The 25630-nt window shown below is 45.2% G+C and overlaps 1 long non-coding RNA gene across 1 annotated transcript; it reads left to right on the top strand.

The window, feature by feature from the left end:
• The first annotated feature begins 991 nt into the window (after positions 1–991).
• On the top strand, positions 992–13504 carry LOC147579563 (uncharacterized). Its single transcript, XR_015254081.1, has 2 exons — positions 992–1345; positions 13292–13504. It is a non-coding gene; the product is annotated as an uncharacterized LOC147579563 (long non-coding RNA).
• The last annotated feature ends 12126 nt before the right edge of the window (positions 13505–25630 follow it).

Raw genomic sequence — 25630 nt, 5'->3', positions numbered from 1 at the left:
TCTGGAGGAGTAGGACAGGGTACGCCATCAGTGTGATGGGGTAGGGGCATCCCAGAGAGGTTGGGGTGCCCGGGACTTCTCGGCACCCCACGTGAGGAGCACCTCTGGTCTATGGAGTCCTTTCGCGGCCTGGGTAAAATGATATTAAATCCTTACATTATGGGGAACATCTTGGCGTGTTAGTCTAGCCCAATAGACGAATTTTAAATGAGATGCAAGAAAAAAATAAAGTTACTCTGTTTTTGTCATTTTCACCCTTAAAACTAAGTGTTTCCAAGTCTAAGATAAGTTTCTGTAGAAGAGCTGGGGCACCACTTTTGTAGGTTTTCAGAGTAATCCAAATCATTGAAAAACGTATTTATCTGGTCATCACTAACTGTTAAAACCTGCCCAGAAGGACATCCATGGGAAACAGCCTCTTTAAGAATCACTTTCGAGGTCCATATATGATTTTTGTTACTGTCTGTAAAAATGGTCATGGCCTTTAAAGATGCCCATGTTTGGCTCTGATGAAGTATATCTTCTAGTAGTTACTCAAGGTTAAAGTCAATACTAGTCCGTGGACAGATCAGAGATGAGATGAGGCTCCACATCGACCCACGAAGCTGGGAGGCACATGGCCAGGAGAGGCCCACATGTGACCACAGACATCCAGAGTTCCAGAGACCAGCCGAGTCACAGGAGTGGGGTGGTAAGATTTCACAGAACTCTTTGCGACAGCTCAGAGTTGAGCACTGAACGGCTCTCACTTAAGTGATATTTTAACGAACAATTCAGTGACAGACACACATGATTTTACCCCTACAGCCTTCATAAAACAAACAGGACAATGGGTAGGGAAGCAAGTTTCTTCAAAAACAAGCTGTATGCCTTGGGGGTAAGGGAGTGCGATATACCACCCTATCACAATACTTGGCTTCCTCTTTAGAGACTGACAAAGCTTCTATGTTTTCTCAAGATCTCCCAGAAGCAAACAGACAATGCCGGAGTGGGGGGGAGGGGGGAGGAGGGGAGAGGAGGCAGCTAAACAATGATTTGCTAAATATGAAAGAAACCTAACTTTTCACATGATACCAAACCTTTCCCGAACGCAACATTCTCTGCCCCGTTCTGTTCTCCAATTTTCCAGCTGGAGCCATCCCGAGCAAGTGGTGCCATCAGCTCAATTAAAAATACTTCCTTCGTCTTGGCTGTACAGTGGCCTGTGGGCTTTCTGCATTTTGGCTGGATTTTACCAAAAGGAGTGACTCAGCCTCTTACAAGCCTTTGCTGCAAGTGTTACTATAGCTGATGGCTACGGAAACCCCTTTCACATGGGCTCTTTCGGGACCAGGAGTTCGGTGAGGTAAACCCCTTGGCGTCTTCTGGAAACGGAACGGTTATCGAAGCTCCAACTATGTCGGTCGGGTTAAACTTTGACCAACTCAGGTGACCGGTCAGTTGAGCTCAAGACCTTGCGGAATACTTCGTATCAGCCGAGACCACACACCCAGATTCCTGGAGCATGTCTGGTGTTTGTAATCAAACGTAACCCCAGAATGTGTGCTCTCCTAAGTAGCGGAGACACGTTCTTCTCAGTTGAGAGCTTCGTGTCTTACTCAACAAGGTCTGTATCTGAACTATGTTAAAGGTGCATAGTAAAGGAATGATATCACAGGGCTGCCTTGGTTTTTTGAGCTCTTGTGCTGAGCTGAAGTTGAGCAGTGACAATGAGTCATGTCGCCTTGTGACCGGCCAGGCACCTTCCCAATCAGAGAGACTGTTGAGATCTTAGACAATAGAACCTGGGGTTGTTTGAAGAGGAGGGATCCACAGGACCCGTATGCTTGGTGACACCAGGCTTGTGCGAGTAACAAAATACGTTCCTATGCCTGCTGAATAGCAAAACGCCAACGATGAGGTAACACTTAGTAAGGCTGACTCATTTCCTCATTTGCAGATGAAAGGGATTGTTTGAGAAATGACTGTCTCACAGGTACAGGCGATGCGTGGGGAGTCTTTTTAAAGCAAGGCTGGCCATGACCTCGGCTCGTCAGTTATCGGGTCTGTTGAAAAGCACGTTTTATTAGGAAATCATGTCACGGGGCGCCTGGGTGGCGCAGTCGGTTGAGCGTCCGACTTCAGCCAGGTCACGATCTCGCGGTCCGTGAGTTCGAGCCCCGCGTCGGGCTCTGGGCTGATGGCTCGGAGCCTGGAGCCTGTTTCCGATTCTGTGTCTCCCTCTCTCTCTGCCCCTCCCCCGTTCATGCTCTGTCTCTCTCTGTCCCAAAAATAAATAAACGTTGAAAAAAATTAAAAAAAAAAAAAAAAAAAAAAAAAAAAAGGAAATCATGTCAGGGGTTAAAAGCCAGGTCCATTTCAGTCCTTAACGATGTGAGGGTGGCTGATGTCAGACAATATTCAGGAGAAAGAGCTCGTGTAAAGCTTGTACAAATCACGTGTCAAGACGGTTGAAAATTGAAAACAAAAATGTGGACTCAATGCAAGGTTTCTTTTTATCTTCCACCAGACATGTTTTACTGGTGAGGCCGCAGCTATTACCCTGGACATCTGTGTAGGACATCTGCGGGCGGGTGCTGGATGGCCCCCTCCATAGGTAGGGACATCCCGATGGTACGGGGGCTGTGGGATTTCCAGCCGTGTCCTGTTGACTTGAGCCCGCTTGGCAGGCACTGCCATCATGGGAAACCGAGAACCCCCCTCCTCCCTGACTTGCTGTAATCTCCTGGGCTTTATAATCAGGCTGCCTTTACAAACACATTCCTCAAAGCTACTTTGGAGCGTACTTATTTTTAAAAATACGAGAAGCCTGTTGGGAGAAAAACATTAGATCAATGCGTTCCTCCCCCAAAGTCATAACTCTTTCCTTCCTGGCGTAGATTTTACTAGGAGGTTACCAAAATGGCAATAAGCTCTCTGCAGAGGATTTTGTTATTTTCATTCATTTGTAACGTGTGACTTGCCCTCGACCGCCTCTTTCCCTACTTGGTGTGCCTTCTTTTGAATTCTCGTGTAATTTCAAAGGTTGTACAACTCTTTTTGTTGTTGGGAAACCACAGATTGTGAAACATGTTAAATGGAGCACATTTAAAAATAACCTCGCCTTTTCTGCCGTTTGGGTAAGGCCGTTTGCTTGTTTGGGGTTGCTAATGGGAATAAGTGACCATGTGTGGAATACCTCCAGCGCCAGCTTGTTTGCTCAGAGGAAAGAATTCATTGAATGGCCATAGACTACATTCCAGAACGTTAGCCAACCACTTTGCAAAAGTGTACTGTTGGGTCACAGCAAAGCTCTCCAGCACTGCTCAAAAAGCAACGGCAAAGGTCCGCCCAGGGGACAGAGTTCTCTTTGCAGGACATCCATATGAGCTCTCCTAGCAAGAATTTTTATTAGTGGTTCTTGCCTCCTCTTGGTTTCCTGATAAAAGGCTATTGGAATTTTTAGTCTCTGGGAATCCACGGGACTCTATTTTTTTTTGTTTGTTTTTTTGAAGTTACCTCCTACGTTTTGCGATTAATTCTCCCAAAGAGCTCAAGCTAAATATTGTGATGCAGGGTGGGGGCAGGGGTAATTTCAGATACTTCGGGGCCTAGAGTAGATTCGTCGCGTGGTATTTGTCTCCTTCCTCGCGCACAGATCACAACGCGAGGGCTCAGCGTTTGGAATCTGAGAATCTGCAGAGGCATCTCGTGGGTCTCCGGGGAGGACGACAACGAACTTGGGGGGTGGGATGCTGCACGTCCCGACTCCCCCAACCTCGTTTATCTGTTTGAGGAATTGGGCAACTCTACTTTGATCTGCTTTCAGACAAGAGTTCTTTTTAACACGAGAGGATAAATACATGCATTTCAAGGCTGTTTAGAAGGGAATGTCAAAGCTGACAGAGAAAGAGGCTGATGCACCTCATCTGGCCGTTCACAACAGGAGTCAGGGCAGGGTGACGAGCCGGTCTGTCGAGGTGGTTCCTCCTCTGGATTCTCAGCACAGAACGGATCCTGTGCTGGTGCCTGGTATGCCCAGGTGGAGTCCGGACCCCGTCCTCTACCCTCTTTCCCCCGTCCCTTCCTCTTGACCGTCTCTGTGCTATGTGGCCTTACAAGTGGTGGGACTCTGTGGGGCGCCTGGGTGGCGCAGTCGGTTGAGCGTCCGACTTCAGCCAGGTCACGATCTCGCGGTCCGTGAGTTCGAGCCCCGCATCAGGCTCTGGGCTGATGGCTCAGAGCCTGGAGCCTGTTTCCGATTCTGTGTCTCCCTCTCTCTCTGCCCCTCCCCCGTTCATGCTCTGTCTCTCTCTGTCCCAAAAAATAAATAAATGTTGAAAAAAAAAATTTTTAACAAGTGGTGGGACTCTGCAGGAAACCCACTTTCTGTGATGGGGATGGCTAAGGCAGCAGGTTCAGTCTCTCCCAGTGAGACGTCCCCGCCCCGGTGAATGGTGACCTCTTCTCCGGAGCCAGTAAGCCCGAGAGCCCAAGAGCCAACTTTCTTCCCTTCCCAACCCCACCACTCCCCCTTCCAAAGAGCAAATGGGCCTTCTCGGCGGCCCTCAGATTTGGCCACCCCAGCCTGCCCGTCCCCACGGCCACCGTCCTATTTTGGGCCTTCCCTATGTCAGGCCCATCTGTCTTCCCAACGTCTTCTTGCTTGGGCCACACCCCTCCCTCCAGCTCTCGTGAATGCTTCACGTGACAGCCAGATGGGTCCTCAAATGCTGCTTCGAAAGTGTCACTTTTCTAATAAAAGTCTTTCCCCCTTGTCTCAGGGTATTCGAATCCTGCTGACTCATTTATCTATTATTTTACTCAATGAATATCAAAGCACTGCCCTTTCATTGTTGACCATGGCATGCGTAGAGCGGCCCGAATATAACCATTTTAACTCGACATACAAAGCCGTTTTAAATATAAGGGCCAACGATGCCCTTCCTAGATGACGAGGACCAGGAGATACTTAGAACACACGTCTGCGACGCCCGCCAACCATCCTTCCTTCAAACCAGAGTGAGCAGCTGTGTGCCAGGGGCTGTGTCCAAACACATCGAAACCCCTGCTCTTGCAAGTGCATATTTCAGCAAGGGGCTGAGGGGGAGAATCCCGTCTGTCTTCCACGAGCACGTAAGCCTCTGTAGGAGATCTCTCCTGTAGAGCAATCAAGTAATAAAGAACGACAACAAAAAAGTCACTTCCCGTAGCTCATAGCTAACAATGCAGTCTCTGGAAATCACATGTGTGTGAAGACGGAGATTATAACTCCCTTCCCTTTCATCTTTTCTGGGGCGTCATTTCGAGTTGTTTGGGTGAAAAGCAAAGGCCCATCTAGGGCACGTGAACAAATTCTGGGGCTGGGGCCACCGGAAATCAGACTCTGAGGGTTTTGCACCCTGCAGTGTGACAGTAGTGGCCTCTGAGAAACGTGCACTTCATGCCTCTGAAGGAGACAGCCCAGACTCACTGTCGTGCAACCCGCATGACACTGACCCAGCTCTTCCGTGGCCCACTCCAGCCCATGGGACTGCTGCAGACTAAATCACGTCCCTCCACAATTTATAGGTTCAAGCCCTAATTCCCAGTGTGACTGTATTTGGAGATGGGCCCTCTAAAAGGGTGTAATTCACATTAAATGAGATTATAAAGGTGGGACCCTGACCCAATATGACTGGAGTCCTTACAAGAAGAGGAAAGAACACCAGAGAGTTCTCTCTCACCCTCCTCCCTGTGAAGACACAATGAGAAGGAGATGGTCTACAAGCCAAGAAGAGAGCTCTCCCCAGAACCTGGCCATGCTGGCACCTTGATCTTGGACTCCCAGCCTCTAGAGCTCCGGGAGATAAATGTCTGTGGTTTAAGCAGCCCGTCTGTGGGGTTCTGCTCTGGTGGCCCAAGCCAAGACAAGGTGTCTTCAACCACCATTACAAGGAGGGTGCTGGCAATGTTTTTCCCTCTTTGTCTCTGCTCCGTGGTGCTCTGGGATCCCCCACGGCGTGTGCGTTCTTACCTGCCCACCTTGATTAGAAGCCCTGCTGTTAGGACTCCAGGAATGGGTCATGTAATTATTTGTACCCTGGGGGACTAGCCAGATATGTTCTTCACACTATGAAAAGTAATATTTGTTGCCTGATTAACTGGTCTGCCAGATGGCTAGCCAAGATGTACCTGGGTGTGCTGAAACAGTTTGTTTTTACTTTGGCTTCAGGATCGGCAACGAAATATTGAGAATATTCTGCACACAATTCTGGCTATTTTGAGATTTGAGAGTTGTTTATTTTCTCCTGGAATGATCCAGAGAGTTAGCTCAGTTCTGCCCTCCAACTGGCGTATAGACATAAAATAGGGCAGCAGACACCAACTTCTATGAAAGGCTCACTTTAATTTTCTTTGAATGGGGAGTGTTTTATCAATAAAATTAAAACCCCCCATTTCCATTCTCTGGTACTTGACCAGGGAGTTTCATCCTGAAACCCTTTCTTTAAAATTATCCCATCTCTTCTTAGTACAAAAAGGGAAAATACCTTTCCCTTTCACGGTGTTCCTTTCTTCATCCTGCATGAAATTAATTTCAAAGAAAGGAGGTGAACTCTTTAGCGCAATAGCAAGATTTTCAATTAACAGCAATAACCTGGACTGGATCAGAAAATAAAGCCATGTGGGCTGAAGCCACCCAGGATGAACACTTTTTAATTGTTCTCACAGATAGTGCACGTGCGTCGTAAAATAACCCCCAAAACCATTTTCATGTGCATTTCTAACCTAACATGACCCCGTGTGTGGTGCGTGATCTAACTGCTTGATGTGGGGCCACTGAAGCATGAGTTACCTTTCTGTTCAATTACAAAAGTGATCTTTCATTCAGACCGCGTGTTAGGAATATTTTGCTTATTCGACAGTGATGTTCAGACATTTGTTATCCGCGAGGTTAACCGTTTCTATCTGAGCTTGGCAAATACATTTTTTAAAACGGTTCTGACATTATTTCATTAAATTACAACATCTGGGTCTAACGGCCACGCGGCAAGCTAGTTGGGTGATGTCGCGTGCCTGAGCCCCACCTCACAGATGCCTGGTGCCTTCGGCTCAGGCTCCAGAAGTAAAGGAAGGGAAAGCATTGTCTTCACTGCTTCAGTAATTGTAGCAACTGTCCCCTTCGTCAGCAAGGCCAAACTGGCACTTGCAAAATGATCAGGATTGTTGATGTTATAAACGTTTTGCTCGGACTGTTTACCTAGTTAATTGCCTGAAAAACCTCTGTGTTGTCAACTTCCCCCTTTCCGAAATGACTCTACACAACTTCATGCCGTTGGGGTAACTTTCAGCTGCAAGTTACAGAGGGTACAATGAACAGAGATATTCACCATTGACCTCGTATTTAGTTCACATAAAGTTAAGTGCCCAGGAGGAGGATCTGGGGCTGAAGGAACCTCTCAGTAACATCTTCAAAGATCCAGTATCGTTTTTCAATTTCTGATTCATCATCATCTCTGCTTTGTAGTTTTTATTCTCATGGTTCTAGGATGCTTGCTGCCTGTCCAGGCAGCTCCAGGTTCAGGTTAGGAAAAGGGGGGAGATTGTTGTTCGATAGGCATAAAGTTTCACTTATGTAAGATAAATGAATCTGGAGATCTGCTGTACAACGTTATGTCTGTAGTTGGAAATACTGTGTCGTGCGCTGAACAAAGGGAGAGGGTAGATCTCACATTAAGTATTCTTACACCACTAAGAAAGAAAGTGAGAAAGGGAGACGGAGAGAGAAGAAGGAGGAGGAAGAAAGAAAGGGTGAACAGGGGCACTAAGAAACTTAGGAGGTGACAAGTATGTCCATTACCTTGATGGTAATCAATTATATAATTGAGTTACCAATTATTACTCAGTAAAGCTGTTAAAAGAAGAGAAGAGTCCAAAGATTTCTCCTGAAGAAACTTTCCTTTTTATCTGTTACCTTTTATCTTTTTTTTCTTTTTTTTTTTAAACACATTTGGAAAGTATAGTCCTCCCAGGAAAGTCTGCCTACCTCTCATGATTGCGAACTTTGCCATATGTCTGCGCCCCAGTTCAAAGGAGGCTTGGAGTCAGCTTTCTGATTTGGACAGTGACTTGCATGGTTTCTGGGTAGCAGATCCAGCCCTCTGCCATAGTGTCTTTCATGTATGTGTTACGAGAGGCATCACAGAAAGTGAAGTTGTGGGTTCATCTCATTATTTGTTGACCTCACCCAAACAAAATACCAATAGAAAAAACAATGCCTGATGATTTTTTCTAATTTACTAGAACTAAGAATAAAATCAAATAAGCCACGTGGGACTCAAATTCTGTGCTATCTATCACCCACTAGCTGCATGATCTAGGCAAGATGCTTCATGCCTACCGTCCTTGGTTTCCACGTTGGTAAAAATGAGACTATGCACTTGGTAAATTTCTGCAGGAACGGCCCAGTGCATCGCTCCTTTGGTATGAATTCCTCTTCTACATTGAATCTAGGCTTCGCCCAGACTTTCTTTGGCCAGTCAGACATCAAACTACATGAAACAAGCAAGCAGAACACAACACACGTGGGACAAGCTTGTGCAGGGGGCGAGGGCGGTGCGTTGGAGATTCCATTCTGTGAAGACGCTTGGCAGGAAAGACCTTCTGGAAAGACAGGCGCAGATCGTAGCCGCTCCCACTGAGCCCAACGTCTTTCCAGCCTACAAGCTAAACACAGCTGCGTGTGTAAGCCCAGGCTAGACCTGCAGAAGGTCTGAGCAATAAACCCACAGATATGCTGAAGGACTGCAGGCACTGTTGGGTTAGCTCACGAAGTTCTGTGGCAGAACAAGGTTACTGATATTCACCAACTTTCCAATGGGATGATTGGCAAGGATTGCGAGATCCCGGGCACAAAGCAAGCACTCAAAAATACTGGTTGTTACTACTGTTGTTGTCATTGTTATTTTCATTGTACCCCATAGATCTGTGAAAAGGTCTTGTCAATTAGAAAGAAAAAAAAAACCCTGCGGATGCCATCTTAGCACCTGCAATCTGTTTAGCATCCTGTGCTGTGGGGTTTTCCTTTAAGAAGATTATATCCTGGGGGCGCCTGGGTGGCTCAGTTGGTTGAGCGGCCGACTTCGGCTCAGGTCACGATCTCGCACTCCATGAGTTCGAGCCCCGCATCGGGCTCTGTGCTGACAGCTTGGAGCCTGGAGCCTGTTTCGGATTCTGTGTCTCCCTCTCTCTGACCCTCCCCCGTTCATGCTGTCTCTCTCTGTCTCAAAAATAAATAAACGTTAAAAAAAAAAAATTAAAAAAAAAAAAAAAAAGAAGATTATATCCTGGCTAATCCATTTAAGATAAAGAGACAATGCGTTTGTTACCACAGGCTATAAATAAATAATAAGGAACCCGACTCTATGAAACATGTCAAATAAGTGAACATTCAGAGAATCAGGGCATAATGGAGGTTTTCAGAGAATACTTTGTAAAACGTATCTCTCGGTCAGGGTCTTGAATGGAGGGAAATATTTCAAAAACGTGGATGCTAATGATACTGTTAATATCTACCTTTGTTGAGAGCTTCTTGTGTTCCGGATGTGAGAATAAGCACTTCAAAAGCAATTTCAGATTGCATCCTTACCGTAGCCTTATGAGGCGGTTTGATCCTACCCTAGTTTACAGACAGGGGCACAGCATGGGAGAGAAATTAAGAAATTTCCTGATCTAATACTGCCCTTCTGGTCAGTAATGGAGCTGAGATTTGCTGCCACGCTCGCCTGATTCCGGACCTAATGCTCTTTCTCTTTGCACAGAGGCTGGCAGAGAAATTAAATGTATTTATACTCTTCAGAAAACTCACTTAGAAGTTGAAGGGAGACTTGATTGTTACCATTGCCAGAAGTCTTCCTTGACGTATATTCCGAAAGGTCCTGAGTAAATGTATTAGCAGAAAGTTATTTTTGTGAATAAAAGGCATGTATTGTTCTAAAGCAAAAGAATAACAATACAGCAAAATCTTGGATTATGAGTAACTTGTTCTGGGAGTGTTCCACAAGACGAGCAAACATTTCTAACATGTTTTAACTTGATAAACGAGCGATGCCTTGCAATACGAGTCGTATGTGACGCTGAACGTCACATGATCACAACTGAGTCTACGGCTCTTCCCTCTCTCTCTCTCTGTCTCTTTGCGGGATTGTGGGTGATCGTCTCCCATGCTCGGATGCTCGGTCTCAGGCCTTGGTGTTCGGCAGAAATCAGTGATTTTTCAGAATGATGGAAGGTGCCCACACTGGCACTAGTGTGTTTTTGTCACTTCAGAGCACCTAGGGACAGTCCTTTGCTTTTCCATACAAGAGTAAGCTTAGGAATGCTCTGCTTCATTCTAGGTCAGGCTGCCTGCAGATAGAGACCCTTTCCTCTGCTGTCTTATTGCCAGTTACATTAAATACAGTACATGACAGGAGTTTATTAATACTACACTGTAGTCAACACCCATTAGTGATAGTGAAAGTCATCCTACACAATAATCCTCCTCTCTCTTGTCTCCCTCATACCAGCCACGAAGGTTTTCAAAAGGACGTGCAGGTTAATTTGTTTATTCCCCTTTATATTTTGTATTTTCTTTATTATTTTGTGTTATTTAACAGTATTGTAACCATTTTTATATGAATGTTTTTGAGCAATGGAACAAATCATCTGAGTTTCCATTATTTCTTATGGGGAAATTCGCTTTGATAGACAAGTGTGATTACAAGCATGTTTCCGGAACAAATTATGCTTGTAAACCAAGGTTTTACTGTAGTTAGCATGTATATAGTATTTACTTTGGGCCAGGAACTGATCCAGTGTTTTATGCATTTGGTAACTTTTTTTCCCTCCCAACCAACATGTGAGCATAGGTTCTTTTATTTTCCCCACTTTATAGGTAATATAACGAGATTCAGAGATGTGAAGTCACTCTCCAAGGTCACAGAACTTTAAAAATGTTGGGTCAGTGGTGGGAATCCAGGCCCTCAAGCCCCATGCAGCTGAAGGACTGCTCCACACACGGTATGAGCCCTTCTAGACCTGAACTCAAACATCAGAGGAAGCAGAAAGTGAAAAGTCAAAGCTTGTGTGTGCCTAGCTACAGAGACTGGGAGTTTCTTTGTTACTACAGCATGATGTAGCTCGTCCTGACTGATACAAGCGGCTAGTCAGAAGGCATAACATTCCCACTAAAGGAGCTATTCTCATTTTTATTTTATCCCACTATCCCATTTAATCCTGTTTCTTCTTGAACCCAGTCTTCCCACTAAGGTATGTCCTATTAGTTTCATTTCACTGATGAGTAAAATGAAGCTCAGAGAGGTTCAGAAACCTTTCCGATGATCCACTGAAAGCAGCAGAGTTTGGATTTGAACTCAGTTCTGTCTGATGCTGAAGTCCCTGAAGTCTAAAGTTGTAGAGATCAAGGTGGCCTTTAAAGTTACTTAGTAAAGTTACTTCAAGTCCTAGAAAAGTTTTGGCAATCTAATGTAATTCACATAGCAGGGACAAAATTTCCTCCGCAAAATTCTCCTAGTGTTGCCAAGAACTTACAGCAGAAATAAAATTACATTTGTTAAAAATAATGGTGTTTAAATGCCTGAAATAGAGTCTTTTAAGGCATTAAAAACTCATGCAATTTGTATTTAGCCTTTCTAGAAGCCAGTTAAGATGAATACCTGCTTTTGTTTTTAAAAGTGTTTACGTGGATAATATACATCCCCCAACCCAGTCCAGTTTTCTTGCTCTTTGGTAAAAACACATTTATTTTTTTTAAGTTTATTTATTTACTTTTGGGAGAGAGAGAGAGAGAGAGAGAGAATGAAAGAGAGGAGACAGCGAGTGAATCCTAAGCAAGCTCCATGCTGTCAACACAGAGCCCAACATGAGACTCGATCCCACCAACCATGAGATCATGACCTGAGCCAAAATCAAGAATGGATGCTTCACCAGCTGAGCCCCCCAGGCGCCCCAAAAACACATTTCCAAATGATCCTTAGGAATGATTCTTTTTCCTTTGTTGGGATTTCATGGAGCACAGGGAAGAGGAAAGGCAAAAGAGTGGATCACTGGGGGGACCACCATGCTTCACATCACACAGATAAGAGCGAAGTTTTGCAGATTACTTCAGGTGGATCCCTGCCACGATTGTCCACTGTTGTAAGGCACGATCCAGCCAATGGTTCAGGTCAGAATCCAACTTTGACATGAATTGTCTGAATAACTGCCTCGGCACGCCACTTGCCCCGAACGTGTAAAAAGCCACAGAGTGTTTTATTACGTTCAGTTGAGCAATCAAAAGGGTCATCCCCAAAACTCAGTAACTCCGTGGATGATGTGATACCAGGGACAGTCAATTGAATTCATGGCACGATCGATTTCTCCAAAGGCTAAATTTAGGAGTCTCAGGACAGCTTTTGCCTGCGTCTTCAAACCTGTGGAGATAACTCCAGAGGCCCAGTCTGTGGATGCTTCTTAGTGGGAGCTGGAGATTAATCTGGGGAAGGCTGCTTCTGGTAAAAACAAACCAACAAAACGTTGAAGTATGATTCTCAAGCCACGAGACTGACCATCTTGCGTAATGAACTCCATCTGAATGCATTTCCAGAAGAGGAATTTCCTGATTCTTTCCCATTATATCTTTTTTAATTTTGAACTATGTGACTATATTAAGATAATGAAAAATTAAGGTTAAATTAAGCACATTTTTGGATTACATGTAGACGGATCTCACACACACACACACACACACACACACACAAGTATTTTTATTACTGCAGGAGGAAACACACTTTTGGATGCAACAAGTCATGTGTGTTTTATTTTACTTATACACTGCGTTTCTTACTCTCTCGTCAACCCATTGTACTAGCACGCATACTCCCTTATCTCCCGGAAATGTTACCGTTCACTCAATGGGAAATTGCCCCCTGCTCCATGCATGAGGCACGAGTGTTCTGGGGCATAGTGTAGGTCAGAGGCCACTTTCTATCCCTTTAATCGTGTCCTCACGATTGGAGCTAACTGAGGCAAACGACAATGTCACGGGACTTACAGTAAGTCCACGAATCCAGAGATTTCTTCCTTCTGCCCAAGCAGCTTGTCCACCAGCTGCCAACGTCCTGTCTGAGCAGCTGCCCTGTGCCCCCAGCCTGCACCTGTGCCTCGCTCCACACCCCCTGCCCTCAGTGCCCTGCGTTCCTCCTGCTTCCATGAGTCCTATGGGTTTCCTCCCTGCCCTTCATGATTTCCCGCTCACCGTTCCTGGTAATTGGAGCCTTTTGCTTCTTTGCAGATGGGAGAGTGCCCACTGGCATTTCCTGGCACAGTGAGGACAGCGCTGTGACATGATCTGCACTTGGCCACTTGTGTGGGATGTGGGGCAATGGCCACCAGGTGATGACTGGGCTCTAGGGACCGCGTGTCCCCTCCAGCCTGACAACTAATAGGGACGGATGCTGTGTACTTTCTGCATTCATATCATTGGACATAGTCGTTTTAACCTCGACCGAGTCTTATTATTTCACTCTTTTTGAAATACAATATTAATATAATTTGTTGCTATTCTCTAAGGGACACTTATTATGTGGGGATTCTAGTACGTTTTACCAATGTAGTTGTTATAATGGCCTGCAAGTGCCTTGATTTTAAAACCTTATTTGCCAGGTCTTTTGAGAGCTGGCTATAACCCGAGATTATTCTCATAATGGACTGCTTATATAATGTGCTTCCTAAAAGCCAAGTGGTACTTATCACCTGATTTTGCATATTGAGCGACATTTCTAGCTTGGTATTAATAATCCAACATTACAATAAAAATAATAATTACAGGGATTTGAAAATTCATTACAAATCTCCTTAAGCCCAGGTGAACTCATTAACTCTTAGATTAAAAAAAAAAAAATGGAATTAAAAAAAACAAAGACTTGACTTTATTCTGCCTCTTGTGATGACTTTGAGGAAGAAGGAGAAGCAGAAGTGGGTTCTGCGACCCTCAACTCCAGGGTTAGACCGGCTACACTGACTGCTTAAAATAGTCTGGGATCTGGGGCGCCCGGGTGGCTCAGTTGGTTGAGTGTCGGACTCTTGATTTCGGCTCAGGTCAAGGTCCCAGGGTCGTGGGATCGAGCCCCATGTCGAGCTCTGCACTGAACGTGGAGCCTGCTTGGGATTCTCTCTCCTTCTCTCTCTCTCTCTCTCTCTCTCTCTGCCCCTCCCTCCCCACTCACATGCACTCTCTCTTAAATTAAAAAATATATATTAAAAAAAAAAATAGAAGCAGATCGAGAAGCCTGTCTATCAGCTCTGAGTCAAACTGGTGGCTGTGAAGGAGAGCTTTCTGCCTCTGCCCTCCTGAGGGAAGTGAAAGGAAGAGAATAAGAAAGCATCATAGAGGAACCCCCAAATCGCAAACAAAACGTGCAAACAAGCTGGCATTTTTAAGCAGTTCGAGACCTGTCAAGATAGGCTTCCTGTCCCGTTTTTGCCTTCACGCTGTTGGCGTCTCGGTCGGCAAAGGCCCTATGGGTGTGAATTCAGTGATTTGCAGGATTTGGGGACATCTCCTTGGCATAACCTTTTCCAGGTGTAATGGGTTGGATGGTGTCGAATTCATAAACTGAAGTCCTGGTCCCACTACCTGAGAATGTGACCTTATTCGGAGATAGAGTCTTTTCGCGGGAATGAAGTTAACAGTTGTCACTGGGGTGATCCCGACCTGAGCGGTGTCCTTACAAGAAGGGGATGCCCTCGGAGGGAGAACGCCAAGTCGAGATGAAGTCTGAGGTGGGGGTGAGGCAAAGAACGCCGAAGGTGGCCAGGACACCACTGGACGCAGGAGAGGGGTCTGGACCAGGCAGACCCTCCCTCAGAGCCTCAGTAGCAACTAGCCCTGGATCTCAGACCTCTAGGCTCCAGAAGTGCAGGGACAACACATTTGTGTTGTTTTTGTATGCGTCTTTGTTCCGGCCGCCGTAGCAAAGTAACTCCTTAGGTCTACACAGGAGCTAAGTCATACCCGAGGTAGTCATGTCCCATCCAGAGCTTACAGAGAGCGGCCCCATGAAACACTTAGCAATGGTAGGAGGCAAATCACGGTCTGGAGGCCACAGGGCAATTCAGAAACCACAAATGCTGTTGGATTCACACGACAGAAGATAAGGAGAGATGGACACCTCCAAGGAGCACCATGCAAGCCGTGGGCATGGTCCCGAGCAAGAAAGCGGAGCCCAGGGTCTCAGAGATGAAAGTTGGTGGCAAAAGCCGAGGCAAGGCACATCGTGTGTCCTCACGGGCAACGGGAAGAGACTTAAACTGGGTAGAAATGAACCCCCACGTAGGCAAGGTGCTTTCATGTTGTGGAGGAGGAGAAGGTCATTTGTCACACTCAAACTTTCCAGGAGAACGTGCATTTACTCTACACTGTATCCCACTTCAAACATCAAAGAAAAGCAAAAATGCCAAATTTCCTTTTGTTATTTCCATATACCTCTATAATGAGGGTAAAAATGTAAAAGTGCCGTGTAGGAAATACCCAGGGGAGCATCCTTATTGGGGATGACTTTACCATTTACAATCATTAAAGAAAAGTGGATTTCATCCATAAAGATGAGAACATTTATTGCCATTGGTAGAGCTTATCTAAATTCAAATTCCTTTTCAACGTTCGATCACAAGTCATATGAAAAAAACTATCTAATAATTGACTTAGATTTCCTTTACATATAGCTCTGTCCTGTTTTTTTGAGAGCTTTTCCTATCTGCTCATTTTCTATCAATGGACGTGACACTTGCTCATATCTGCTCAGATTATAGTCCGTGCCACCCTCCCAACAGCTCATTCGAATCTTCTACGGCGCAGAATACAACATCACTGTTGTTTTATTTTCCTCTAAGGAAATTCCCAACATGTAAGTCTAAATATCAACGGTAGTAAGAAAAGCAAATAGGGTAAGACCACAATGGAAATTTGACTCATCCCGAAACTTCACAAGTTGTAATATGCCCCGAAAATAGTTGTCCCTAATGCTTGGCAAGATTTCTTCTTAGATCTTCTGGGATTGTGAAATACATTGCAAATACTCCACTGTTCTTTCTTTCTTTCTTTATTTTTTATTTAAAAAAAAATTTTTTTTTCAACGTTTATTTATTTTGGGGACAGAGAGAGACAGAGCACGAATGGGGGAGGGGCAGAGAGAGAGGGAGACACAGAATCGGAAACAGGCTCCAGGCTCTGAGCCGTCAGCCCAGAGCCCGACGCGGGGCTCGAACTCACGGACCGCGAGATCGTGACCTGAGCCGAAGTCGGACGCTCAACCGACTGCGCCACCCAGGCGCCCCGCCACTGCTCTTTAAACGTCTTGGCTTGCTGGGGCCAGTGGGCACCTGGGATGGCATCTGTGGTTGGTACACAGCATGGCCACCCTTGCATTACTGCCTTGTGTACCTCCGTCTGCACGAGGAAGAAACGGGAGGTTCATCTAGGCCACGGGTGCGAGCGAAGGATATCCGTTGCATTTTGTCACTTACTGAGTTGAAAGCGAAAAGCAGGTAATTCTATTGCCATTTCAGTAACGAAAAATGTGGATAGAAAGGTTGACGTCGTATTTTAACATGGGCGTTAGAGCGAGCAGGTAGAGATGTGGTGAAGTAAGAATCCGCTTGCGGTGTGCTCTTGGTTTTGGGGTAGATTCCCACGGTTCATCGCTTCCATACAACATCCAGTGCCCATCCCAACAAGTGCCCTCCTCAGCGCCCAGCTCCCACTTCTCCCTCTCCCCTCCCCCCCATCAACCCTCAGTGTGCTCTCTGTATTTAAGAGTCTCTTATGATTTGCCTCCCTGCCTCTCTGTTTGTAACTATTTTCCTCCTTCCCCTCCCCCATGGTCCTCTGTTAAGCTTCTCAAATTCCACATATGAATGAAAACATATGATATCTGTCTTTCTCTGCCTGACTTATTTCACTCAGCATAACACCTTCCAGTTCCACCCATGTTGCTGCAAATGGCAGGATTTCATGCTCTCTCATTGCCAAGTAGTATTCCATTGAATACATGAACCACATCTTCTTTATCCATTCATCACGGATGGACATTTGGGCTCTTTCCATACTTTGGCTACTGTTGATAGTGCTGCTCTAAATAGCAAACTTGACAATAAATTCTATTAAAAACTTTTTTTAACATTTATTTATTTTTGAGAGGCAGTGCGAGCAGTGGTTTTGATTTGCATTTCCGCGATGAGGCGGGATGCCGGACAAATTTTTATTTACCACCTGACCGTTTGTCTTTTTTGGGAAAAAAATGTCTATTCTGCTCCCTTAACTGCTTTTTAATAGGGTCATTTACTTAGTTAGTTACTTACCTATAACTCAGTAGCCTATACCTCAAAAAGTATTCTTTATACGCTTTGTTAACGCCTTCCTTCTCCAGCATTTAATTTGCAAATATCTTCTCGCATCCTGTAGGTTGTCTTTTCAGACATTCTTTTGCTCCGCAGAGGAAACTTTTTGGTTTGGTGTAGTCCCACTTGTTTATTTTTGCTTTCGTAGCCTGTCCATTTGGTGTCCTGTCATGCGATGTTTTGAACACGGAGGCTAAGCAACCATCAGCTCTTCTGGAGCTCTGTCGGAGGGCTCCAGGCTCTGCTCGATGAACAGCAAGGATGGGAGGCATTGAGGACGTAGTGCGGGTAACCGTCTGACATTTGACTTTGGTCCAGCAGCGGTTTCCACTTAGTTCCTGCTCCCTGCTGTGGTGCTAATTAGCTCATGGTCGCTAGCTAATGGAGGAATAGCTTATTCCAAAGGAATCAAGGCTTACCTGTAATTCAGAAATAGCCCTTACACCCAACCACGTTCTTTTCTTATATTTTTGTGAAACACGTTTGTTGCGAGTTGGGTGACATAACTAGTCCCAGCTCATATGAATGCTAACTGGCGGCTGTAACTCTAATGTTAACACTCTCAGCAGAGGTTTCTAAACATTTTGGGGACACAGCCCCCATCAGTAAAAAGTTTTCTGTCATAAATATCCAAAGATGTTGTTTTTTTCTTTGTAAGTCGTGGAGACGGAAATCTTCTAATATATCTTAAGCATTTAAAAAGATATACAGAGGGCCCCCTGGATGGCTCGGTTGGTTAAGCATCTGACTTTGGCTCAGGTCATGATATCTCAGTTCATGGGTTTGAGCCCCGCATTGGGCTCTGTGCTGACAGCTCAGACCCTGGAGCCTGCTTCAGATTCTGTGTCTCCCTCTCTCTCTGCCCCACCCCCGCTTGCACTCTGTCTCTCAAAAATGAACAAATGTTAAAAAAAAAACAAAAAAACACATATAAAATGCCCACCTTGGGGCACCTGGGTGGCTCAGTCTGTTAAGCGTCCCACTTCGGCTCAGATCATGATCTCACGGTTCGTGGGTTCTAGCCCTGCATCAGGCTCTGTGCTGACAGCTGGGAGCCTGGAGCCTGCTTCGGATTCTGTGTCTCCCTCTCTCTCTGCACCTCCTCTGCTCTCACTCTGTCTCTCTCTGTCTCAAAAATAAATAAACATTAAAAAAAAATTAAAAAGATATACAGACACATCAAATTAAAACACGAATCCGATAAGCATATACGTGAAGGGATATTCACACCCATGAGCACATATCCATGCAGGTGCACACCCTGATTATGAGACCCCGGAGCGAACAGGAGGGCCGAGGGCTTCAGTGAGCGGCTCAGGGGGGAAAATGAAACGGTTCTTCCCTCTTGAAGACTCCAGCCTGAGTGAGGATGTTTCTTCCACTACCGAAGTAAAGCCACGCTGGATAAGAGTAACTTTTAAATATTCATTAGTGTGGTTCATTGTAATGTTTATGACTTTGAAATCACAAAGGATGAATTATTTTCTTCTAGGTAGAGCACAGCTACAAGATGTTTGCCATAATCACATAGGGGAAGTAATGGATTTTGTATTAGGGCACATCAGTGAGATTGCGGACATATATTCATGCATACATCTCTGTGGGGAGAAGATGGGGGCCAAGGTTTATCGATTACCTACCGCATGCCAGGCACGCTTCTAGATGGCTTAAACATGTTCAGAGAGATAGGGCTGTGCCACTTTCACATGAAATGTTTGGTACATAGCATGTGCTATTATTGTCTGTCTCACGTAATTGTCAAAACGACGCAGACCGTTAGGCACCAATATCCTTACTGTGTACAAGTGGGTCACCTAAGGATAAGAGATGTTTAACAACTTGGCCATGGCCACCCAGCAAAAGGTGGGGGAGGCCTTTCTGATTCCACAGCTACTTACCCTGGGTCTTCGTCTTTGTTTTTGTTGTTGTTGTTTTGTTTTGGTTTGGTTTTTGGGCGTTTTTTTCCCCACTTCTCCCAACTGGTTTTGTCCTATCATATGGACAAGTCGGTAGATGTCATTCATGTGGCCACACCCGCAGAACGGATCCCTTGAACCCCTTGTTGTTCCAGTGGTACAACCACAAAGTGGGCACCATAATTACATCCAAGCATCCAAAGCACGCTTTAAAATACATTACCTCGGGGCGCCTGGGTGGTGCAGTCGGTTAAGCCTCCGACTTCAGCCAGGTCACGATCTCGCGGTCCGTGAGTTCGAGCCCCGCGTCAGACTCTGGGCTGATGGCTCGGAGCCTGGAGCCTGTTTCCGATTCTGTGTCTCCCTCTCTCTCTGCCCCTCCCCCGTTCATGCTCTGTCTCTCTCTGTCCCCAAAATAAATAAACGTTGAAAAAAAATTTTTTTAAATACATTACCTCTATTTCCCTATTTTTGTTGTGTGGGCAACAATGTGCTTAGGACGATTGCCTTTCAAGATCCTCTACCTGTCTTCTGTCCTCAGCAATCTGTATTGTTCTCTATCGATGTATACAATCACCCCTAAGATGTAGTCAAATATACCAGCTACCTTTTTTTTCTAGGCAGAGGTCTCTCTCTTTACCAGGTTGTCAATATGCCATGTACATTATACTAGAGTTTTCCCTTTTATCACCTTTCCAAGGTCTTTTTTGTGTTATGGAAGAAAGTTGAAAAATGTAATTTAATCGAATGAGCATGTAACCTTCCATGAAGTGGTTAGACCAGTTTAACAATTGCCTTCTGGTTGTTGTTTCTTTCTTTCTTTCTTTCTTTCTTTCTTTCTTTCTTTCTTTCTTTCTTTCTTTCTTTCTTTCTTTCTTTCTTTCTTTCTTCTTTCTTTCTCTCTACCATGAAGAACAGAGCAAGGATAATATACCACTGTGGACTGAACTGTGTCCCTTCAAAATTCACATCCTGAAGGCCTAGCCAACAGTGTGTCTGTATTTGGGGCGAGTTAGGTTAAGTGAGGTGGGAGAGCTGGGCCCTGATAGGATAGGAGGAGACAGCAGAGAGCTCCCTCCCCCGCACCTAGTGAAACCAGGAAGAGAGCTCTCACCAGACACCGGGTCTGCGTTCCGAGGGGACCTTGTTCCGGCACCTCCAGCCTCCAGAGCTGCGAGGAATGAATGCTTGGTATTTTCTTACTACAGGCTGAGCTCACCAATACCCTTGTGCATAACCACCCCCCCCCCATATCCTACCCTACATCTGCTCATGTTTATGCTTCAATGTCCCATCAGACCTCACTTAAAAGCGTACGTTCAAAGATAAAATAATTAAGAATTCAGGACACAGTAGCAGAGTATGGACAAGCCCGAGCCCTCCTGAACTGGGGGGTCCCCTGTGATTTCACCGACCTCCTGCCCGCAGACCCGACCCTGACTCTCACCAGCTTGTGGGTGTCCACGGCACAAACAGGTGGGTGTTGATCACTCTCATTCGTCCCTGCCGGGAAGTGCTCCTGGCACGCGGTGGATGTTCAGTCCGCGTCTGATGTTTATAATGTGTAATGTGATGTGTATAACACGTATCTGACTCTCAGCTCGACTTTAAAGAGGCTCTTTGATTAAAAACACTGTTTTAGTGGTTTGTTTCATAATTCTTTATTTATTGAGAAAGTAAGCAGAGAATCACAGAAGTATAAAGCTGGAAGGAACTTTCTGTCTGGCAGTTTTGAAGGTCGCTTTTGCTTTCTACTTTTTGTGAGCAGCAGAGGCGATCCTGCGAGGGACAGTTTGAAGGGGGCAGCTTGTTGGGTGAAGCAGAACCCCGAACCCCCCGCCCCCCCCACCACCACCACCACTCTGACCTCCCCAGGCCTCTCCTTCCTCAAAACATAATTCGCAAACCAGTGATCTGGTCCAAAGTGCTTATCTAAAATCTTCATTTATCTGTTGCCCTCTTAGGGATCTTCAAACATGACAGTGTTCCAAATTAAAACAAACAAAAACAGCATTGTCCAGGGGTTTAAAAAATGCCAGGTTACACAGTCATGTTTGCACACGGATATTAGTTTGCTCACACCTCAAGGATCAGGAACTGGCAGCTGAGGAGAGAACGCGGCCCTGAGCCCCAGGACTGTCATATCCGACTCCGTCTGACCTTTCCGGGGCGATGGTGGTGGGCAGCTCACGGGATCACGACATCCCAGGGGGACCTGGCGGGTCTCGGGCTTTGCCCCAGTGAAAACAGCCTGTACCTTCCCCCCCATCCCTTGTTGGTGGTTTCACTTGTGTTACTACAGCACTCCTGTTACCCTGGCCCTTGCCTGTTAAAGGAGATCAGATCGGTTCGTGATCCAGTGAACTCCTTGAATTACGGCCAGGGGGTCGGGCATCCTGTGGCCTCCTGTTGTTTCTAGTGTATTGCATTGTTGTGAGACGTGCTGATGCTTTTATAACTTGAGGGACCCACTCGTGCCACAGTGGCGGAGTATTTCCTGGGGCTTGGCAGTCTAATCAATGTCAGGGGAATTGCAGAGGTAAGACGTGGTCATTAGCTTCCATTAGGATGCGAGGTAGCAGGGAATCCGTCACAAATGGAGGAGGAGTGTCTTCCAGTTATGGTTTCAAAAGGTCCTCTCATTTAAAAAAAACTAATTTTCTATTAATTAAAAAAATTCTTTTGTGGGTTAAATATTATGTACAGGGCTTTAAGAAGTATTCTTTTCAGACATCAAAATGTAATAAGTTAAACATATGCTTTCTGCATTTTTTTCCCCATTTTAACATTTTTAGGAAAAGGAATTTGGCTTCTAAAACACTATCAGAGTAAAGTTGAGTCAAAAATCAAAAACAGTTTTCAATGAATGTTATCAGTAAGTACAAATAGTTACAAAAAAATTACCAAAAAAATTAAAAAAAAAAGATTATCATCTGGACAGTTGATGGAAAAAGAGAAGCTACCAGAAGATTCTAGAAAACACAGTGAAGGTTTTGAGAACAGTGTAAAAGTCTTACCAAGAGACAGAAAATATATAACTGTGCTTGTTTTACCAAAAAAAAAAAAATAATAATAATAAATAGAATTCCTCCTCCCTCCACCTCCTCACTCTATTCTTCTTAGAATTCATATGTTAAGTTTACATGGTTCCCCTTTTGGTATCTTTATTTACAACACTGTCACTGTTTCCATAGTTATGCAGAATGTCTGTTTCCATAGCAACACTCTTGGTTTCCTAAACAAATAGTATCGCAGTGTTAATCTTGTTTCAGTGTTATTGTACTATGTTATTAGATACAAAATTCAAAAAATAATTTAAGCAGGGTTTGGAACTAGGTGGGCTGGGTTTATTGCTTGGTGCTTTCGATATTAAATTTCAATTTCATATTAAAATGCACATCCATTTGAAAAATCGTGGGGATTTTGCATAGTAAACATGATACCAATTTTATTCACTAGTTATAAAACACCATAATTTAATAAGGGGCTGTTCTGATACCACAGCAGAGCACAGGGAGACGTTTACCATCTCCGGATTAAAGTGACAGTTTTTCAGTTGGCCTGGACGATTTAGCTTCCCCAAATCTCTAAAGTCATTTATAACCTACCCACAGCAATATTTCCCTTTGCCATTTTTGCATTTTAAGTAATTTCTACGCGTTTTGCCTTTTATTTTGTGGCCCCGGAGGAGCCGCTGTGAAATAGACTTCAAGGGAATTTTATTACTTCCTTTCTCTCCGATTGAAAAAAAAGAGAGAGAGAGAGAGAGAAATTAGTGTTTTTGTACTTTTGTCTTTAAATTTGCTTAGTCTTACCCTTCGTTTCTTCTCTGGGGAGCGAATCATTCGGACTCGTTCTGCAATGGGACTGTGTCTCAGCCCCAGCACCCCACACGCGGATTTAGGGAGCACTGAGGGAGACTGCCAACGTGTGGGACAGACAAGGCCAGGGTGTTTATTTAACAGGAGCCAGAGGCGCCCTCCCACAGTCCCCCAGCACTGCCATTTCCTGTCAGGTGTTTGGAGGAGGCCTGCTCCTCCGTGCAAGCCTGGGTCTCCTTGCCCCAGTCCCATTTAACCAAGCGCCTCAGAGGCCCGCCTCTCACTCTCCCTCTGAGCACCCCTTCCTTTAAGAAGGTCTTTAAAGGACTTTCCCTTCCCGGTGTTAGCCGGAGAAGGAATTGATATGCGGAGGGCGTGTCGTGATTTGCAAATGGGAAATAGTTTGTTTTGCTTTCGGGAGTCCATGAGGAACCAGAGGTGAGGTCGGAATGCGGCCCTGGGGGCCAGGCCCGGGCATCTCACTCAGCTCGGGTGTCTCCGTGTCTCCTGGGCTGTGTGGCCCGTGGTCCCTGTTTCCGGGCTTCTCCGAGCCCTGCCTTCCTCACCTCTAAAATACCACCCACCCACCCTGCAGCCTGGTGGGGAGATTAGAGACACTGTAAAGAAACAGCATAGTAACTTGCCAAGTGCTAGCCTTGTCACCCAGGACTGATTTTCCCTTCTTCTTCTTCTTTTTTTTGTTTTTTGTTTTTTTTGCTAATTTGAAGTTGGGGGTCAGAGACAGCCTGATTCCTCTGTAGGGCCACAGGGAGAGGTGCAGGTGGACAGAGCACTGGCCATGAGGCTCCCTCAGCTTTGTCCCCACTGCCGTCGTCCCCAGCCTCCCTGCAGCACACAGCTTGGGGTCTCGAGCTCAGAGGAGGTGAACTTTCAGACTCCGCGGAGCTGCCTCGTCGTCGGTGTGGGAGGGTCTCCTCGATGAGCAGCAGACTCGTAGTACGGAATGTCCCAGAGAAGGGGTCCTTCCTGACCTCCATCCCCGCGGTGAACCCACCCTAGCGTCCCTCAGCCAGCTGGCACAGCAGTCACCCGGGGACCTTGCTGAGATGCAGATTTTTGTTCAGCACATCTGGGTGGGGCTTCTGTGGGGCCGACAAGCTCTCAGGTAACACACAGCCTGCTGGTCCAGGGGACTTGAACGAGAAGGATCTAAACTCCCCACAGCAGCAGAGATTTTCTCAGATTTGTTAGGATCCCAGTTAGGGGCCAGTTCCCATAACACTGGGCTACTTTGGCTGGGGCGCATTTGGGATTCTTTTCCTAGGACAGGATCAAAGCCATCCATTCTCATTCCACTTGGCTTCGTTGTAAGACTGAGGGACCAGGCTGCCTGGAATCTTCTGGGTCCTTTCCAATGATCGAATGTGGCACATTTCCTCCCTTTAGAAGTGGAACGAACCAGGGAAGATGCAAACTTGCATCAAAACCGTTTGTCACCTGCCAAATCCTGTTCAGCTGATTTGAATCTTCCATGAGCCTAAGGATCCGGACGACGCGGTTGTATTAAGGAAAACGTACGACATCATATCAGAATTGATTATCACAAATGGTTTAATACCCTGATTAGGAATTCAGGGATTTATTTATGAATGAGTTTAGAAGCTGGCTGTCTTATGCAATCATCAACAATTACGATATGCTTAATGTTTCAGAATTCTCTGAGAAAGTGCCTTCTCATTGCTTTTTGTTATGCTGGCGGTACAAGCTAAGTTTTCTTGGGTAGTGTTGTGTTTGGTTTCTGTTTTCCTGTCCTTCAGAGCCCTGTCGGCATTTCACTTGTTGTATGTTAATAGCAATGTTTCTTGAAAATGAACCTTTCTGTGGCATTTCGGTCTTCTCTGAGATTATATTTTTAAAGGAAATTGTATCTGAAAGGTCTAAAAAACACCCACCAGGGCTTTCTAGGGGATTTTATCGCTTGTGTTTTCCTTGCTTATGATCTCATTGTCGAGGACCGTATACGCTTCTAAGAAGCAGGGGATTGTGGTTTCTAATAAATAGATGCAAGCAGAATTATTTTCATTTCTATTCATATGCCAAATATATTCACTCAACTGGCATTGACCTCATAATAAATCATGACGAATCCATTTGCCCTTCTCAAAAATAACAATACAATTGTAACAAAACCAATTCCCTTCGGAAAAGAAGGCAGCCCGTTTCCTCACAGTGCCTGGCGTGCCCTGGAAAATACTCCCAATTGTCAATGAAAAACTCACATAAACATATAAGAACTGTGGATGAAAACAGTATCATACTCACACAGTGAGGGGCAGAGGGCTCATGGAAATTAAGCACTTACTACCTGGCACATATCAAATGTTCAATAAGTATTAATTACTGCCATTATCCCTGACTTTTTTTTTAAATTTTTTTTAATGTTTATTTATTTATTTATTTATTTTTTCAATGTTTATTTATTTTTGGGACAGAGAGAGACAGAGCATGAACGGGCGAGGGGCAGAGAGAGAGGGA

The sequence above is a fragment of the Puma concolor genome, chromosome B4 (assembly GCF_028749965.1).
Source record: "Puma concolor isolate L17-30 chromosome B4, mPumCon1.1.hap2, whole genome shotgun sequence".
NCBI lineage: Eukaryota > Metazoa > Chordata > Mammalia > Carnivora > Felidae > Puma > Puma concolor.
Note: the sequence above shows the minus strand (reverse complement) of the source record. Positions and strands in the feature narration are given on the sequence as shown.